The sequence below is a fragment of the Pseudorca crassidens genome, chromosome 2 (assembly GCF_039906515.1).
Source record: "Pseudorca crassidens isolate mPseCra1 chromosome 2, mPseCra1.hap1, whole genome shotgun sequence".
NCBI lineage: Eukaryota > Metazoa > Chordata > Mammalia > Artiodactyla > Delphinidae > Pseudorca > Pseudorca crassidens.
In genome coordinates this window covers 152570255-152590174 of record NC_090297.1, presented here as the reverse complement: position 1 = coordinate 152590174, position 19920 = coordinate 152570255, and positions in this window count along the sequence as shown.

Here is a 19920-nt window from a genome sequence, read left to right as displayed (position 1 = left end):
CCTGCTGCAAAGTAGGCCTTTTCTGCCCTCTTGACTGTGGAGGAATAACTGGGCATCACTCATCCATGCTGCTACTGGTCTCCTGTTAGTGGTTCCCAGTAAGCGATTAGTTGAAGCCTTCATTGAACCTGAGCCTTTGAAAGTTTTTAATTTTCAAAAATTTTAAATATACAGAAAAGTAGAGAATAGTATAATCAACACCTATATACTCATCACCTTGGTTTAACAAATGCTAATATTTCTGAACCATTTGAATCACAGAAGAAACTGGAAAAGCACTACCTCAGTGGCAAGGTCCCTTCCACACAGCCCTCACCACACCCCCACTTCCCATGACTTAAAAGGGGTTACTTACAGCTCTGGGGCAGCACCAGGACCACAAAACCTGAAGGGAGACCCACTGCAAGTACCTCCTGCCCTTCCCCCTGCTCCCTGCACCCCCCACCATAAAGGAATCAAGGGCCTCCTCACACCTGCCTCCTCATCTCTCCCCCCAACAACTCTGCTACCCCTCCCACAGCAGGTAGGAGGCCAGCCCCTCTGCAGAGCGGCTCTGTGGCCAACCCAGAGACCTGTCTGAGCCACCCTCAGACCCATCCTGGCTGCAGCAGAGGGGGGCACGGCATGGCCTCTTCCTTTGCCCTCAGGCTCCTGGTGCCCAGCTGCCTAGACAGGACGCTTCCCTGGGTGTCCAACTTCCTCTTACACCTGTCCCACTCCACTCCCCCACACCCCAAACCATGCCATGTACAGAACTGAGCTGTGTGTCAGTGAAGGAACTAGCAGGCTGGAAAGTGGCGGGGCCGAGCACTGCGGGCCGCCTGAGGTGGATTGAGAAACCCTGGGGAGTTCTGAAAACGTGGGCCAGGTCTTCCTGAGGCACCTGCTGGCAGAAAAGCCATCGGGGGATGATCTGGGGGCTCCTGTGGCCAGTAACTCAGCCTCCTACTCATCTTCCTCCAAAAGCCAGCAGTTTCCGGGCTTTTCTGGCAGCCTCTACTTTTGCCTCTCCAGCCCTCTGTCCGGGCCCTTGGCCAGGTTGAAACTGGGCACAATTGAGTTCTGTAACCAGCAGTAACCCCCCCAAAAGGCTGTTATTTATTCTCTCCCTGAGCCCAGCAGCACCCTGCCTGACCCACTCCCCCTCGCCAAGCTGTTTCCCACAGCTGGCCTGCGCTGATTATTTTAAAGAAAGGCTGGAGAGGAGTGGGAAATTGCTGAGAATGCTCTGAGACCTGGTGCCGCTTTGCTTCCTTTTTGAAAGGCCCGTTAAAATGAGTATGAATCTGGCAAGCCTGGGGCTGCAGTGAAGTACCAAGGAGTAAAAATTCAGGGAACTCTTGATTTCCCCCAGGAGCAGACAATCTCAGGAGATGCATAATCTCCACACTCTCAGCTCCTCTCTGTTGACACCTGAGTGTAATGATGCCACCCCTTTCTAGATCCCTCAGTGGTTTCTTATCACGCTTCAGATAAGAACAAAACTTCTTAACAAGGCTCTGCATGATTTGTTCCCTGTTTGTGGGTACTTTTTTTGGGCCAAAGATCCTGGACAACTCCATTCTTTGCAGGCTATAAATTAATTAATAGGCCGGGAGTGAAAAGTTCAGAACTCCAATTGCCAGAATGGGACAGAGGGCTTCTGAACAGATACCTTTATTTTTACAATCATATTAGGTAATAATCCAATGTTAGCCACACTGATTTCACAGTCCTCTCTTGGTGAGGTCTCTCCCTCTGTCCCCCTTCTCTTCCTTCCTCTCCCTAGAAACTGAAACATCTCTTTATTAAGAGAAATGGTCAGAAAGCAGTTTGTCCAGAGTCATACTCACGAACACTAAAGGGTCATGGCTTCACCCTCTTAAGGCAACTAGCCTTCTTTTGTACCCTAGATGATTGACAGCAATGATAGTCCATGACAACTTTCCCTTGTTTGTTTAGGGCACTGGGAAGTGGACTTCCTTTAATCTCTAATAGAAAGTATTACAAAGTAGTAGGCACGTAAAAATGTTCATAACAGGGTGCAGGATGTTAAGAAAACACCCAAGTTCACTCTCTTCCTTTGTTAAAAATTACTTCATAGGCACAGATTAGCCCAAGCCTTGTCCTGTGCTCCCCCAAAGCCAGTTTATTAGTTCCACATGTCCTGCATGAAGGTGGCATTGTCATAACAGCCAAGACATCCCCTGGGCCTGCCCCAGCAGGATTGGCCAAGGGTCCCATGGCACACCACCTCTCAGCTTCATCTCACGCCATGCCCCCTTCACTCCCTATAACTCATCCATTCATGCCTTCTTTCTTATATTTGCTCTACTCTCTCCCACCATAGTGCCCTTATATATGTCATCTACTAGCCTGTCAATAACTATGAAGGGCCTGAGATTTTATACTACTTGCAAGCTAATGAGACAGACAGAATCTCATGGATTCTGGCAGAAGACACAAGAACCCGAGGTCAGAGACAAAGGACTTATTCATGGCACGTCAAGCAGCATGAACTTCATGTTTGCATCACTTCCTGTGAAGAGGCAGCTATTTTGAGTTGCTGCCTAGGCATTTTACAGTATAACTCCGCTCACACCCAGAGTCTGGACATTTAGATAAGGACCTGAGTTTAGGATTCCAGCCACAAGGTCCTGCTTTGCATTTCCCAGGACACCTTTTAAAATAAGCACTTAAAGTTGAGCCCTGGAAAAGTTAGTGGTGCTCCCCAACCACCTTATAAGTAAAAGGCGCTTACTCTCTGTCTCCTGCTGGCTTGTGACCCAGGACAGAGGACTGCCCCTGCCCCCAGCTCAATGCACACCTCCCTCCTCTGTTTCTGGAATCTGTAAGTAATAAATCTTGTCACTTTACTTTCTTTGTGTGAGTGTATTGAAACTGTGCCTTCAATCAAAACTGCCCTGGGGTTTTCATTTCCCCAAAGCGGAAGCTCAGACAGTGAGGGAGTTACCTGCCCACTCTGTGTGTACGGTTTGTGCATCCTTATTCAGCAGGTCATACTCTGCATATGCTTAATTAAACACTCCTACTCATCCTTCAGATTGCAGCTCAGCAGGCACCTGTGGAAAAGGCAGACTCCCTAGTGAGGGATAACCCCTATTGGGTCTGTCAGTGTACTTTGTACCTCTCCTCCTAGCACGTGACTCGGTTATAATTTTACATCTCGTGTGTCAGTGTGGATGTCATTCATGTCCGCCTCCCTCACTAGACTGTAAACTCAGTAAAGGCAAGGACTGTGTCTGTTTTATTCACCTTTGTGTCCGTCCCTAGTACTTGACACATAGTAGATGCTTAGTAAAGTATTTATTGAACGACCGAAAACATGAATGATCTCAAGATGGTACATAACTCCAAACTCTTCTATTTTGTTTGGAACCTGAAATTCTAGAAATTTCATCTCTTTCAATAGTTCTTGTCACCTTGTGAATAACCAACACAGGAGGTACGATGAAATCGCAAAACAAACATCCTGACAATTTTTCCCTGGTCCAATTGTTCTAAGCCCCCACGCGGCTCTTATCATTCGTTTACTCATTCAACCAATGCTTACTGAGCACGCACAGTTGCCTTGCACCGTGGGAGGTGGTGAGGGCAGAAAGGTGAGCGAAAACAGAGAATCAGTGCCTGTCCTCATGAAGTACATGGTCTGGCAAAGAATATGGACATTAAACAAAGGATCACATAAATTATTACAACTGTGAAAAGTTCAACAAGGCAATTCTGAGGGTTAGGAGAGTTTATAAAAGGCTACAGGTGGTCAGGGAACTCTTCCTTGGGAAATGATGTTTCAGCTGAATTGTGAAGGAACAGGTACTAGCTTGGCAAAAACATGTGAGGCAGGAGAAACAGAAGAAGCCTGGGGTGGGAAGAGGCTGCCATGTTCCAAGACCTGGGAGGATTCAAGAGTGGTTGAAGCATGAGGTAGGGCAAGAGAGGCACAGATGAGAGGGGTGGCCTCTTGGGCGTAACTGTTTTGAGGATCCGTTCCTTTTGCATGGAGTGTCAGAGCAAATGTAGATGGTGTTAACATCCCGCCAAATATCTGAGGGGAAGTTCTTTATTTACAGGCAGGTGTCTTCCTCCAAGTTCATTTCCAAGTCCTCAGCTCCAGCATATGGTGTTAGTGTCAGCACATAGTAAATGCCATCAAAGACTCAGAGACAGAAACATTTGGACAAATAAACAATTTACTGCAAAAGCAAAAAGGGAGTCCAAGTTCAGAAAGAAAGATTGGTTTGTCAAATACAAATCACAACAAGTATTTAAAGGGAAAAGAAGATGACCAAGGCTACAATATTCATGGTAGAAATTAGCAGCTTTCTCACATGTCCATCATAGTCACAGTTTATCTTCACTTGTTAGCATAGTAAAAATCAAGGAGAAAAAAATTGTTTTTGCCAGAGTCCATCTTTATGAGAAATAATCAGAGTTTATTATTTTGGAGTCCTGAGCCAGTCACGATAGCCTGTTGTTTTTGGATTATCTCCAGATGTAGAATGTCCCCACCCCCACCCCGCAGTGGTACTCAGTCATGAATGAAGCAGAGCAAAGTGTCAGGTTTTGCTTCTGCAGTTCTTCTTTTCCTGTGGGCAAGTTCTTGCCTTTGAGAAAACCTAAGCCGATTAACAGTTTTCTGACTCAGTGTTATTAAATTGATATTTTGTTTTATTTGACTAAAATTTATTTCCACAGGCATAACAAGAGGAGTTGATGTAACATATAAACACTTCCTTTTTGAGTGGCTAACGGAATTAGAGCCACATGACATTGAGGCTTGACAGTGAACTTCTGTCTAGAGGCTTGTAAAACTCCTAGGGCTGGGAATAACTTTTGTGTCAGAAGAAATTTTACCATCCTTATTAGCACTATTTTCTCTAAGATTCCCATATTTGTTAATATGCCTGCCAGGAAATGAAATTTTTACTACCAGTAAGGCTGGAATTTCATAAGTCATAAAGCCATCCCAGAGAAGTTTTCCTGGGAGGACTTCATAGATGTCATTCTCACATGTAAAATGTAGTCTTTGTTCCTTAATAAAGGGCTTATCACACCTAATTAAGTGGAATTTTTGGCATAGTGAATATTTAATTATATTCTGGTAAGAAAAAGGACAGATTCTTATTGAACCTATATAAATAATCTACATGACCATAAGTACCTAAATCACTCTAGAGGTAAATAACGTACATCAATTTGGTTCCATTGCCTCAAACTTATAAAATAGGGAATTAGGCCATAAAAAGTATAGGAACTGGGGGGGACCTTCAAGATGGTGGAGGAGGAAGATGTGGAAATCACCTTCCTCCCCACAAATACATCAAAAATACATCTACAAGTGGAACAACTCCTACAGAACACCTACTGAATGCTGGCAGAAGACCTCAGACTTCCCAAAAGGCAAGAAAATCCCCATGTACCTGGGTAAGGGCAAAAGAACAAAGAAAAAGCAGAGGCAAAAGAATAGGGACGGGACTTGCACCTTTGGAGGGAGCTGTGAAGGAGGAAGGTTGCCACACGCTAGGAAGCCCCTTCGCTGGTGGGGACGGGAGGTGGGCGGGGGAGAAGCTTCGGAGCCACGGAGGAGAGCACAGCAACAGGGGTGCAGAGGGCAAAGCGGAGAGATTCCTGCACAGAGGATCTGTGCCGACCAGCACTCACCAGCCCAAGAGGCTTGTCTGCTCACCCGCCGGGGCGGGTGGGGGCTGGGAGCTAAGGCTCAGGCTTTGGAGTTCATATCCCAAGGGGAGGACTGGGGTTGGCTGCATGAACACAGCCTAAAAGGGGCTAGTGCACCACAGCTAGCCGGGATGGAGTCCGGGAAAAAGTCTGGAACTGCCGAAGAGGCAAGAGACAATTGTTTTGGGGTGCGCGAGGAGAGGGGATTCCTTCCCCGTCTGCCCACAGAAGGCAGAGCACCACCTAAATGACCTCCAGAGATAGGCACCAGCCACGGCTGTCAACTCAGACCCCAGAGATGGGCATGAAATGCTAAGGCTGCTACCGCTGCCACCAAGAATCTTGTGTGCAAGCACAGGTCACTATCCACACCACCCCAGGAGCCTGTGCAGCACACCACTGCCAGGGTCCTGTGATCCAGGGACAATTTTCCTGGGAGATCACACGCCATGCCTCAGGCTGGTGCAATGTCACACCGGCCTATGCCACCACAGGCTCGCCCCACATTCCAATTATGACTACTGTACCCCTCCCTCCCCCTGGCCTGAGTGAGCAAGAGCCCCCTAATCAGCTGCTGCTTTAACCCCCTCCTGTCTGGGTGGGGAACAGATGCCCTCAGGAGACCTACACCATAGGCGGGGCCAAAACCAAAGCTGAACCCCAGGAGCTGAGCGGACAAAGAAAAGAAAGGGAAATTTCTCCCAGCAGCCTCAGGAGCAGCGGATTAAATCCCCACAATCAACTTGATGTACCCTGCATCTGTGGAATACCTGAATAGACAACAAATGTTCCCAAAATTGAGGCAGTGGACTTTGGGAGCGACTGTAGACTTGAAGTTTGCTGTCTGCAACTGATTTGTTTCTGATTTTTATGTTTATCTTAGTTTAGTTTTTAGCGCTTTTTATCACTTGTGGATTTGTTTATTGGTTCGGTTGCTCTCTCTTTTTTAAAAAATTATTATTTTTTATGTTAATAATTTATTAAATTTTAGTTTTTTAAATTTTTAAAAAATTTTCTTTTCTCTTTTCTCCCTTTTCTTCTGAGCCATGTGGCTGACAGGGTCTTGGTGCTCTGGCCTGGTGTCAGCCCTGGGCCTCTGAGGTGGGAGAGCTGAGTTCAGGACATTGGACCACCAGCAACCTCCCAACCCCATGTACTATCAATCAGTGAGAGATCTCCCAGAGATCCCCATCTCAATGTTAAGACCCAGGTCCACCCAACGGCCAGCAAGCTCCACTGCTGGGCACCCCATGCCAAAAAACTAGTAAGACAGGAACACAACCTCACCTGTTACCAGAGAGGCTGCCTAAAATCATACTAAGTTCACAAGCACCCCAAAACACAGCACCGGACATGGCCCTGCCCACCAGAAACACAAGATCCAGCCCCACCCAACAGAACACAGGCACCAGTCCCTCCCACCAGGAAGCTTGCACAAGCCACTAGTTCAACCTCACCCACTGGGGCAAGACATCAAAAACAGCAGGAACTACGAACCTGCAGCCTGTGAAAAGGAGACCCCAAACACAGTAAGTTAAACAAAATGAGAAGACTGAGAAATATGAAGTAGATGAAGGAGCAAGGTAAAAACCCACCAGACCAAACAAATGAAGAGGAAACAGGCAGTCTACCTGAAAAAGAATACAGAGTAATGATAATAAAGATGATCCAAAATCTTGGAAATAGAATGGAGAAAATATAAGAAACGTTTAACAAGGACCTACAAGAACTAAAGAGCAAACAAACAATAATGAACAACACAATAAATGAAATTAAAAATTCTCTAGAAGGAATCAATAGCAGAGTAACTGAGGCAGAAGAACGGGTAAGTGACCTGGAAGATAAAATAGTGGAAATAACTACTGCAGAGCAGAATAAAGAAAAAAGAATGAAAAGAATTGAGGACAGTCTCAGAGACCTCTGGGACAACATTAAATGCACCAACATTCGAATTATAGGGGTCCCAGAAGAAGAAGAGAAAAAGAAAGGGACAGAGAAAATATTTGAAGAGATTAGAGTTGAAAACTTCCCTAACATGGGAAAAGAAATAGTCAGTCAAGCCCAGGAAGTGCAGAGAATCCCATACAGGATAAATCCAAGGAGAAACATGCCAAGACACATATTAATCAAAATATCAAAAATTGAATGCAAAGAAAAAAATTAAAAGCAGCAAGGGAAAAGCAACAGATAACATACAAGGGAATCCCCCTAGGTTAACAGCTGACCTTTCAGCAGAAACTCTGCAAGGCAGAAGGCAGTTGCAGGACATATTTAAAGTGATGAAAGGGAAAAACCTACAACCAAGATTACTCTACCCAGCAAGGATCTCATTCAGATTCGATGCAGAAATTAAAACCTTTACAGACAAGCAAAAGCTAAGAGAATTCAGCACCACCAAACCAGCTTTACAACAAATGCTAAAGGAACTTCTCTAGGCATGAAACACAAGAGAAGGAAAAGACCTATAAAAACAAACCCCAAACAATTAAGAAAATGGTAATAGGAACATACATATCAATAAATACCTTAAATGTAAATGGATTAAATGCTCCAACCAAAAGACACAGACTGGTTGAATGAATACAAAAACAAGACCCATATATATGCTGTCTACAAGACATCCACTTCAGACCTAGGGACACATTAAGACTGAAAGAGAGGGGATGGAAAAAGATATTCCATGCAAATTGAAATCAAAAGAAAGCTGGAGTAGCAATTCTCATATCAGACAAAATAGACTTTAAAATAAAGACTATTACAAGAGGCAAGGAAGGACACTACATAATGATCAAGGAATCAATCCAAGAAGAAGATATAACAATTGTAAATATTTATGCACCCAACATAGGAGCACCTCAATACATAAAGCAAATGTTAACAGCCATGAAAGGGGAAATTGACAGTAACACAATCATAGTAGGGGAATTTAACACCCCACTTTCACCAATGGACAGATCATCCAAAATGAAAATAAATGAGGAAACACAAGCTTTAAATGATACATTAAACAAGATGGACTTAATTGATATTTATAGGACATTTCATCCAAAAACAACAGAATACACTTTCTTCTCAAGTGCTCATGGAACATTCTCCAGGATAGATCATATCTTGGGTTGCAAATCAAACCTTGGTAAAGTTAAGAAATTTGAAATCATATCAAGTATATTTCCTGACCACAATGCTATGAGACTAGATATCAATTACAGGGGAAAAAAATCTGGAAAAAATACAAACACATGGTGGCTAAACAATACGTTACTAAATAACCAAGAGATCACTGAGGAAATCAAAGAGGAAATCAAAAAATACCTAGAAACAAATGACAATGAAAACACAATGATCCAAAACCTATGGGATGCAGCAAAAGCAGTTCTAAGAGGGAAGTTTATAGCAATACAATCCTACCTCAAGAAACAAAAAAAAAATCTCAAAAAAAAACCTAACCTTACATCTAAAGCAATTAGAGAAAGAAGAACAAAAAAACCCCAAAAAACCAAAGTTAGCAGAAAGAAAGAAATCATAAAGATCAGATCAGAAATAAATGAAAAAGAAATGAAGGAAATAGCAAAGATCAATAAAACTAATAGCTGGTTCTTTAAGAAGATAAACAAAATGGATAAACCACTAGCCAGACTCATCAAGAAAAAAAGGGAGAAGACTCAGATTAACAGAATTAGAAATGAAAAGGAAGTAACAACTGACACTGCAGAAATACAAAGGATCATGAGAGATTACTACAAGCAAGTATATGCCAATGAAATAGACACGCTAGAAGAAATTGACAAATTCTTAGAAAAGCACAATCTTCTGAGACTGAAACAGGAAGAAATAGAAAATATAAGCAGACAAATCACAAGCACTGAAATTGAAACTGTGATTAAAAATCTTCCAACAAACAAAAGTCCAGGGCCAGATGGCTTCACAGGCGAATTCTATCAAACATTTAGAGAAGAGCTAACACCTATCATTCTCAAAGTCTTTCAGAATATGGCAGAGGGAGGAATATTCCCAAACACATTCTACAAAGCCACCATAACCCTGATACAAACACTAGACAAAGATGTCACCAAAAAGAAAACTACAGGCCAATATCACTGATGAACATAGATGCAAAAATCCTCAACAAAATACTAGCAAACAGAATACCAACAGCATATTAAAAGGATCACACACCATGATCAAGTGGGGTTTATACCAGGAATGCAAGAATTCTTCAATATATGCAAATCAATCGATGTGATACACCATATTAAAAAATTGAAGGAGAAAAACCATATGATCATCTCAATAGATGCAGAAAAACCTTTCAACAAAATTCAACACCCATTTATGATAAAAACTCACCAGAAAGTAGGCATAGAGGGAACCTACCTCAACATAATAAAGGCCATATATGACAAACCCACAGCCAACATCATTCTCAATGGTGATAAACTGAAATCATTTCCTCTAAGATCAAGACAAGGTTGCCAACTCTCACTACTATTATTCAACATAGTTTTGGAAGTTTTAGCCACAGCAATCAAAGAAGAAAAAGAAATAAAAGGAATGCAAATTGGAAAAGAGGCAGTAAAACTGTCACTGTTTGCAGATGACATGATACTCTACCTAGAGAAACCTAAAGATGCTACCAGAAAACTACTAGAGTTAATCAATCAATTTGGTAAAGTAGTAGGATACAAAATTAATGCTCAGAAATCTCTTGCATTCCTATACACTAATGATAAAAAAATCTGAAAGAGAAATTAAGGAAACATTCCCACTTACCATTGCACAAAAAGAATAAAATACCTTGGAATAAACCTACCTAAAGGGACAAAAGACCTGTATGCAGAAAACTATAAGACACTGATGAAAGAAATTAAAGATGATACAAACAGATGGAGAGATATACCAGGTTCTTGGGTTGGAAGAATCAACATTGTGAAAATGGCTATACTACCCAAAGCAATCTACAGACTCAATGCAATCCCTATCAAACTACCAATGGCATTTTTCACAGAACTAGAACAAAAAATTTCACAATTTGTATGGAAACACAAAAGACCCCAAATAGCAAAAGCAGTCTTGAGAAAGAAAAACAGAGCTGGAGGAATGAGGCTCCTTGACTTCAGCCTATACTACAAAGTTGCAGTAATCAAGACAGCATGGCACTGGCACAAAAACAGAAGTATAGATCAATGGAACAGGATAGAAAGCCCAGAGGTAAACCCATGCACATATGGTCACCTTATCTTTGATAAAGGAGGCAAGAATATACAATGGAGAAAAGACAGCCTCTTCAATAAGTAGCGCTGGGAAACTGGACAGCTACATGTAAAAGAATGAAATTAGAACACTTCCTAACACCATACACAAAAATAAACTCAAAATGGATTAAAAATCTAAATGTAAGGCCAGACGCTATAAAACCCTTAGAGGAAAACATGGGAAGAACACTCTTTGACATAAATCACAGCAAGATCCTTTCTGATCCACCTCCTAGAGAAATGGAAATTAAAACAAAAATAAACAAATGGGACCTAATGAAACTTAAAAGCTTTTGCACAGCAAAGGTTACCATAAACAACACAAAAAGATAACCCTCAGAATGGGAGAAAATATTTGCAAATGCAGCAACAGACAAAGAATTAATCCTCAAAATATACAAGCAGCTCATGCAGCTCAATATCAAAAAAGCAAACCACCCAATCCAAAAATGGCATAAGGTTTAAATAGACATTTCTCCAAAGAAGATATACAGATTGCCAACAAACACATGAATGGATGCTTAATGTCACTAATCATTAGAGAAACGCAAATCAAAACTACAATGAGTTATCACCTCACACGAGTCAGAATGGCCATCATCAAAAAAATCTAGAAACAATAAATGCTGGAGAGGTTGTGGAGAAAAGGGACCTCTCTTGCACTCTGAGTGGAAATGTAAATTGATACAGCCACTATGGAGAACAGTATGGAGGTTCCTTAAAAAACTGAAAATAGAACTACCATATGACCCAGCAATCCCACTACTGGGCATATACCCAGAGAAAACCATAATTCAAAAAGAGTCATGTACCACAATGTTCAATGCAGCACTATTTACAATAGCCAGGACATGGAAGCAACCTAAGTGTCCATTGACAGATGAATGGATAAAGAAGCTGTGGCACATATATACAATGGAATATTACTCAGCCATAAAAAGAAATGAAATTGAGTTATCTGTAGTGAGGTGGATGTACCTAGATCTGTCATACAGTCTGAAGTAAGTCAGAAAGAGAAAAACAAATATCGTATGCTAGCACATATATATGGAGTCTAAAAAAAGAAAAAAATGGTTCTGATGAACCTAGAGGCAGGACAAGAATAAAGATGCAGACGTAGAGAATGGACTGAGGACACAGGCAGGGGGAAGGGTAAGCTGGGACGAAGTGAAAGAATAGAATTGACATATATACACTACCAAATGTAAAATAGATAGGTAGTTCGAAAGAGCTGCATAGCACAGGGAGATCACCTTGGTTCTTTGTGACCACCTAGAGGGGTGGGATAGGGAGGGTGGGAGGGAGAAGCAAGGGGGAGGGAATATGGGGATATATGTATACATATAGCTGATTCACTTTGTTATACAGCAGAAACTAACACAACATTGTAAAGGAATTATACTCCAATAAAGATGTTAAAAAAAAAAAAGACATCACAAGTAAAGGGGAAAAAAAAGTATAGGAACTTAGTAAAGGCACTTTCCATATTATTTAACCTGTGTTATTATTGTTCTGTAGACAAGTCCAATCAATACATGTCATTACAATTTACAAAATTGTTCTTTTAAAATTGTCCTAATGAGGGGGCTTCCCTGGTGGCGCAGTGGTTGAGAGTCCGCCTGCCGATGCAGGGGACCTGGGTTCGTGCCCTGGTCCAGGAAGATCCCACATGCTGCAGAGCGGCTGGGCCCGTGAGCCATGGACGCTGAGCCTGTGCGTCCGGAGCCTGTGCTCCGCAACGGGAGAGGCCACAACAGTGAGAGGCCCGCATACCACAAAAAAAAAAAAAAAAAAAAAAAAATTGTCCTAATGATACATTAGCTTATAATCTATATTAGGATCACTCATGGAATATTTTTTTTCCTTTTGAAATTTAAAAGTTCAATTGGGACAAAATGACATTCAAAATGTGATTCAGGGCTTCCCTGGTGGCACAGTGGCTGAGAATCCGCCTGCCAATGCAGGACACACGGGTTCGAGTCCTGGTCTAGGAAGATCCCACATGCCGTGGAGCAACTAAGCCTGTGCACCCAGGTACTGAGCCTGCGCTCTAGAGCCCGCAAGCCATAACTACTGAGCCTATGTGCCACAACTACTGAAGCCCGTGCTCCTAGAGCCCATGCTCCGCAACAAGAGAAGCCACTGCAATGAGAATCCCGCACACCTCAACAAAGAGTAGCCCCTACTCTCCACAACTAGAGAAAAGCCCGCGCGCAGCAATGAAGACCCAACGCAGCCAAAAATAAATAAATTAATTTTTTTAAATGTTAAAAAAAAAGGGATTCAATGGGCTGTAAGTATAAAAATAAACACTGCATTTAAAATAAAATTGAAGATAGAGAATTTAAAATGTAAAATATCTCTAATATTTTTTACATTGATTACATGTTGAAATGTTGATATTATGGATATATTGGGTAAAATAAAATATATTATTTTAAAATTTTTAGGTATATTCTAAGTAGAGGATAAGAAATATATTAAAAGAGAAAGGGTTTTTTTTTCTTATGTCAATTAATATAAATGTTAATCATATGAAATCGGTTCATTTAGTCCACTTAGTTGTAGGTAATTCATTTTTATTTTATTGATCTGGGGTTAGATAATCTACTTCTACAAAGTTGTATGCTTTTCGATCAGTTGCATACTCTGTTTGCAACCACTCAATCCTGCTGTCGTAGTAGGAAAGCAGCCATAGATAATAGTGACTCAATGAGCATGGCTGTGTTCCAATAAAACGTTATTTACAAAATCAGACAGCTAGTTGGATTTGTCCCGAGGGCCATAGTTTGCTGACCCCTGTTCAAATCTAGACCAAAACCACTCTAGGAATTCTGACTCAGTCACTTGGTTCAGTCTAACAGATCCATGGTAATGATGTCCACTTATTTAGGGAGGTCTGTACCCATGAGTGTATCCTATCATATCCAAGTCAAGAGTACCGGGTTCAGGGACTTCCCTGGTGGTCCAGTGGTAAAGAAACCGCCTTACAATGCAGGGGACGCAGGTTTGATCCCTGGTCAGGGAACTAAGTTTCCACAGGCTGCGCAGCAGCTAAGCCCGTGCGCCAAAACTGCTGAGCTCAGAACCTCAACTAGAGAGCCCACGGGCCCTGGAACCCACGCGCCACAACTACAGAGCCCACTTGCCCTGGGGCCTGTATGCCACAGCTAGAGAGAAGACCACGCACCGCAATGAAGAGCCTGCGTGCCGCAAGGTCTCGCATGCCTCAATGAAGATCCTGCATGGCGCAATTAAGACCCGACGCAGCCAAAAATAAATAAAATAAATAATTAATTTTTTTAAAAAAAGAGTACCAGGTTCAGTTTTTTTTAATTGATGTTCCTTTGTTATTTCTTTCAGAAGACTGAATTCCTGATCTTTAGCTTGTAGCAGGGGTCTTTAGTAGATGCAAGGAAAAGTAATCTGTAATTATGATTAATTAACTATCATCTGTAATAAGAAGATTAAATGGTTCTGGTTAATCAACAGATTGTAGGAATGTAGAGCCTTTTTAATTCAAGTATAATATGCAATCAATTTGTGTGAGAGAGTGAGGATACTAGCAAATCTCCAGGGCCTTTATTTTATGCCATAAAGTAAGAATGTCACCAGTTGACAAGGATATTTAAACCTAGGGACAAAACCTAAAATAAATAGATGTGTTGGCAATTATTGTGTCAGTTTTTGTACATAAACATCAGAATGTTTCTTTTCAAAGTGAAATGTGAGTATGATTGTTTTCAATGGAATCACTGAAATGGTTAAATGAATACATTTTACTTATAAATACTTAACCCTAAAAAGCTGAATGTTTCTTTTTGATAAGCAGGAATGAAAAGGATGGCTCTAACAACTGTGTTGAGCTAATCAATCATCTGGAGAATGTCAAATATAACTAATTATTTTTCATATCTCACCTTTTATAAGGTAAAAAATAAATTCACGTGCTACCCATGGCCATCTAAAAAAACCCATAAATAGTCTGGTAAAAAAAGACATCCTAACAGTTTTACGATTCTGAATAAGGGGCCTGAATTTGGGCAAGATAAAATTCAAAAGAGTTGTCAGAGGATACAAGATATGAACTTACATCAAAGTATCTAAAGGCAAGAAATAAACAATGTTTTTTTAAAACACTCAGATATAGGTAGTAATAATTATTAGAAATATTAACTTTTTCAAAAAGAAGTATCTTTGTTAAAATGTAAAAACATGCCAAAAGAACAGAGAATTAATAGTAACAGAATATATTAATGATAAAAAGAGATTTCTGTTGTTTTGGAATAGGTTAAATTGATTATATAAATGGACAGAAAAATCTCAGTAAGGGAACACAATACTAATGAGTAAATTAATTAACATTGGTCTAACTGCATTTAAAAATTTAACATATATAATTATGCTTTTCAAACTCATTATTTGTAGCTATTTTAAACACAAGAAAATAAAGTTTACTTCCCCTCAGACCATCTAAGCTTATGACACAACCTCAGATTTGTCTCTTTTATGTTTTGACACAGCAAGAACATTTTCAGTTTAAGATAAAGTTATTCCTTTTTTTCCCCTTGATAAGTAAAAACACATCCATTATCTTGCATACACATTTCCCTACTGGCCCAGACATTTTGTACTTTTCTTAAAAACTCAATGTGTACATTAACATAACCCAAAGGCATTTACATAAGCTTCCAACCTGTTACTGTTGGCTATGTTAGGATGCATTAAATAACAGTGGGAGAATTTTAAATTTGTTGTTTGAGTATCCAGAGATTATTACTAATTCAAATTAATACAATATTAGTTTAAGGTCATAAAGTTAGCTAAGGGTCTGGAAATTACAATTTAAGTTGGCACATCAAGTCTATGTGATCTTTTAGCATTACATAAAATAATCTCCTTTTACAAAGATATTACTTATTATCATCTATTTAGCTGAACTCTTTAATTTGCAATTTTATAATCTTAAATAAATTGATGTTAGTTTATATGACCAGAAAATACAGTAGGGGAAATTTAGGCAATCCAAAATAACTGGATTTTTCAAGAGAAAATAATCCTAAGAGTTACAAACTAGAATACTGTGCCTGCATTGTTTTTAAATGGTGGTAAAATCAGGGAGAAGGCATAGAGGTGTTTTAAGGCAAAATTGTTAAACCAGTTTAATTTTTCCAAAGAATCATCTTGACGAGAATACTATACAGATTTTTCTTCTTATACAATTATATATTAGATGTTAAAACGTCCACCTTATTTAACAGTAATACTTTTGCTTCTTATTTTGTAACCTAGAAACAAAGGTCATTAATTAAACCCAGAGTCAAAACTCTTTTTTTTTCTTTTTCCCCTGAATTACAGTTTTAGGGGGAAAAAAAAATCTGAAACAGTCAACAGATTTAAAGCATGTAAGTAGAAAATATTTTAGAAATCTTTGGATTCTTTACATTTACGTGTTTGATATGATAGTATTGTTTTTAGAAAAAAGACGTTTGGAACATGAGTTTGCTCCTCTAGATTTTAAAACCTTGTAAATGGGACTTCCCTCGTGGCGCAGTAGTTAGGAATCCGCCTGCCAATGCAGGGGACATGGATTGTATCCCTGGTCCGGGAAGATCCCACATGCTGTGGAGCATCTAAGCCCATGCGCCACAATTACTGAGCCCGTGTGCCGCAACTACTGAGGCTGCGTGCTGCAGCTACTGAAGCCTGTACCCCTAGAGCCAGTGCTCCACAGCAAGAGAAGCCACCGCAATGAGAAATCTGCACATCACAAGGAAGAGTAGCTCCCACTCGCCACAACTAGAGAAAGCCTGCGTGCAGCAATGAAGACACAACACAGCCAATAAATAAATAAATAACTTAAAAATAAATAAAACCTTATAATCTGATTTATTAACTCCCTCCAGAAGTTTAACTATATCAATTTGTTTGCTCAAAATTTTTTCATATTTATAAAGTAGATAATTTTATCAACTCTTATACAAGTTGGAAGAACTAAAAGGATCACCTAAGAAAAAACTAAAAGGTGATCCATTAAAACATATAATTAAGCACCATTAGTTCTTTTATGGGGGGAAGTATCACTGTTGAAAACCTGAGTAATTGGGGGATTTCCTTCTGAATTCAGCAGGCTAAGCTCTCTCTCTTCTAATGTCCACATCCCTTTTTTAACCTTGTTATTTTTGAATCATTTGAATCTAATTTTTGAATCATTTAATTTTTTAGAGAAATTAAAGAAAGCTGATTTGTTTCCTTTCAACTTAGGTATAGGAATTTCACCTTTGTAGCTATAGTAGCTATTGGGACCATAATGAGTTATACACTTTAAAAGCCAGAACTTTGGGATGAGAAAGGAGGCTCTGAGTTAACAGAATCCCCATTGGCACCAACATGAAACACATCAACACAGACAATTCTATCAATAGTCATAGAACCACCAAAACCAAAAAAAATCCTTTTTTCAATTCTGTATTCTCAAATGCCAGGAAATATTAGAATCCTCAGAAAAACATATTTTCCCCCAAAAGACTACCAGGGAATCAGATTCCAGAAACACCATCTATTGCTCCCTGACAGAAATCACTTAATGGCCAGATCATGTACCATTCCTGCTGCCACTAGTGTGGGCACAACTTGCTGTGCTCCATCAGAGCCAGAAGCAAAACTGGCTAAGAATCAGCTTTAGCTCCATCACCTCAAATGAGAGTCCCCAGAGGTGTCAGGGGAGGGTGACTACAGAGTCCCCTCAGAGGGACTCTGTAGGTTCCATGTGTCTGTTGGCATCATTGGTGGAACCTCTAGGAATAAGTTGTCAAAGGAGGACCAGAGACCAAAGCATTTAGAAAATGGAAGAAAACACTCACTTGTGAAGTCTGTGAATGAATTCGCCTTCAGACAACTGGCTGGCCAAATACAAAGCACAAGTGTTTAAAGGAAAACATTTTTAATGGCCAGGATGACCATGTTTATATTAGTCTATTCATGGTGGAAAACAGCAACTTTCTTACATAATCATCATATTCACATCATATCCTCACATTTCAGCATAGCAAAACTCAGGGATCAAATTGTTTTTGTTAGGGAGTCCAAGTTTCTGAGGAATATTCAATATTTGGGGGACCTGAACCTGTTAGGCCAACGCTGTTGGTTTGTTTTTCCCCTTTTCCTGGCATGTGAGTGTTTAGTCATTTTGGAAACAGGGAAGTGTCAACTTTTGTTTCTTCAGTGCTCAACACATTTGTTTGCTGTTGATGGTCCCTCATAGGATCAGGAAAACCATGGTCTCTCTGGAGAAGCCACGTGAAGATAATGGACAGGTGGTTGTACTAGGTCTCCTTGGCTGACCTTAAATCAGTTTCCGGGTAAGTAGACTGGATGGGAAGTGACCCAGGCACCATTTCTCCCTGGAGAGATGGGATGGCCATGCCGGGGGTGTGAAGGGGTCCTCTGTAAGGAAGCAGTGGCTCCCTGTGGGTCTGTGTTCTCTGAGAAGTGGCCTGGGAAGAGATCCAGTTGATCCAGGCGATTCCCCATCCAAGGCCTCAGCTGGCTAGCTCTCACCTCTCTTGCCTTTACAGGCCTCTCAGATGGTAAGCTTCTCTCCCAACTTCAGCACTCTGGTGCCAACCCCCTACTTCAGTTTTCCTCTCCCTGATTCCAGACTCATGTCCTCCTAGAACCTTCCCTTTTTAACCAAGCTCACATTGAATGGCTCTTTCCTCTGTCTCTGGCTTTACAACCATTGAACCATGTGGGTTTGGGAACATTTGCCCCTGTAGTGGTGTGTTTAGTGCCTATGGGTTATAGCATTCCTCTCAGACTGGGAACTCTCTGAGGGAAGAGGCTGTCTCTTTCCCAAATGCCACACATGGCTCTCCCTGAAGGTAGGGCTCTCTCCTCCTTTCCATCTCATATCTGAGGGCAGAGATTACATCAATATCTGCCGGACTTCACCGCCGTATCTAGGCAGGGTTATGACTCTCAACAGACCTCTTTAGCTCGAGGACCAAAGTCTCTGACAAAAGTCTTTGGATAATAATGGTGGTGATTTCAAGCCACTGCTTTGAGGGATATTTTGCACTCATCAACAAAGTGAATACAGAGGTGGTTTTAGTGATTCTTTGCTGGGCCTCCCTTCCTGTCCAGGTGACAATCTTAATCTCCCATCCAGTAGGGCATTCTCCCCCATTTCCTCTCCATTTGAATATCCAGAGGTAAGTAGGAATTAATTTTCCTCTCTCTCCTCTGTAAGCTCTAATTCTCATTTACATATGTGTAGCTCTAACCTGTCTAAATATAGGCATTTTCACCATAACCAATGGTCCCCTCATTGGGATTGCTTATAATGCCAAGAGAAAAGAAATGCTGGTAAAATATAAAACCAGGGCTCTAGTGACCCCCCCAACCCCACGGTGTGCTGAGGAAGACTCAGAAAGAACCCTTTCACTCTCATTCAGCTCTGCCACCTCCTTACATTTGAGGCTCAATTTCTCCCCAGGATTAAATGAGAGGTTTGTATGTAAGGGCTGGGTGCATAGCAGATGCTCAGCAGCTGCTAGTTACCTTCCTTCTCCACTCCCCACCTTAATTTCTGGCTCTTCCATAGAATTTCCATCTTCAGTTGAAATGTTTCTGTGGCTCTGCCACTAAGTACTGAATTTGTGGAGCACTTGGTCAGAGCTACATGGATCTCTTATACCATAGCCAGAGATGATTCCTTTAAGGGCTTTCAACACTAAAACAGGCAACTAGAAGAATCTACAGATCCTCCATTCTTAGGGAATCTTAAGTCAGGCCTTTTGAACTGAGATGAGATAAGAAGATTCTGGAGCCTGGGAAATGGATGAGGTTTGAAAAAAACAGCTTATATAGTAAGAAGATTACAGTAGACAGAATACTGGTTTCCCAAAGTTACCCACATCCTGATTCTTAAACCTGAGGATACAGTACCTTACATGAAAAAAATGGCTTTGAAGATGTGTCTAAGTCA